The sequence below is a fragment of the Ipomoea triloba genome, chromosome 16 (assembly GCF_003576645.1).
Source record: "Ipomoea triloba cultivar NCNSP0323 chromosome 16, ASM357664v1".
In the NCBI taxonomy this organism is placed as follows: Eukaryota; Viridiplantae; Streptophyta; class Magnoliopsida; order Solanales; family Convolvulaceae; genus Ipomoea; species Ipomoea triloba.
The window spans coordinates 17536160-17537336 of NC_044931.1; positions in this window are offsets into that span (position 1 = coordinate 17536160).

Consider the following 1177-nt stretch of genomic DNA (forward strand, 5'->3'; position numbering starts at 1 on the left):
GGAGACATAGCTCACTTTATTGATGAATTGAAATGCATGGACAAAATTATCGACAGATGAAATAATGGACAAGAATGTGGAGAATCAATGCACTTTTCAATAAAATAATAAATGGATGTACATGGAATCACAAAAAGCTGTACTTTTTTATGCATGTAATCCACTTTTTCAAAAAACAAAAGCTAATGTTGTCAAATACATTGGTACTTACATATGTATGTATGTATTGTGGCGTATGGCGTATGTATCTACTAATCTACTATGGCAGTTTGGAATATAACATTTTTTAATATAATAAAGTAAATGTTTTAGGATTTGTTTGGTTATTAGCGGTTAGTGGTCTCGATGCTTATATATTTTAATAAAACATAACGAAATTGTAAATAACTAAATTATATTGGAACTAAAATAAGTAGAAACAAATAAACCACTTACATGGGAGCAAATAGCGTGTCATCATTGTCACTTGTTTGGACACCGGTCCGACCATTTAAAAATCATGTGTAATTGTATTTGTGATCAAGTACTTTATATGCTCATAAATGATGTTATGAAATAATATAATGGGAACCACAACATAAATTCAAAAATCATAGATTAAGGAGTGTAACTAAAATGTGTAGATTATAGAGGAATATAATGAGAACCACAACATTACATACAAAGATACAAGTATAGATGAATAGATTATACAATAGATATATTTACATAACGATATTGAAGTTATACTAATTAATGAGTATACCATCATTGATTTTAAAAAAAATGTAATCATTATGAGTACGAATACAAATAATAGAATTAACATGATAATATTTTGACAATCATACCTCTAAAATGTCAAGTTGATGGTGTGTTGCAGAATATGTTAGGTTTAGTTTGGGTGAATACAATTGAGAAGGGAAGGGGGTTTATATACTGTTGTTTTGCGTAGAATAATGGTTTAGTTAGGAATCTATACAAAATTGTATTATAGAATCTTATTAAGACTTCAATATTCTAATTTTGAGTTAGGAATCTATACATAATTGTATTATAGAATATTGCCAATTTAATGTTAAACTTCCGTTATATTTAACAGAAAAATTTGGTAAAATTATAAAAGATTAGAATATATTAGGAATTTAATTGAAGGTTGCACAATAAATTAAAAGAACACAAAGTACAATATGTTATA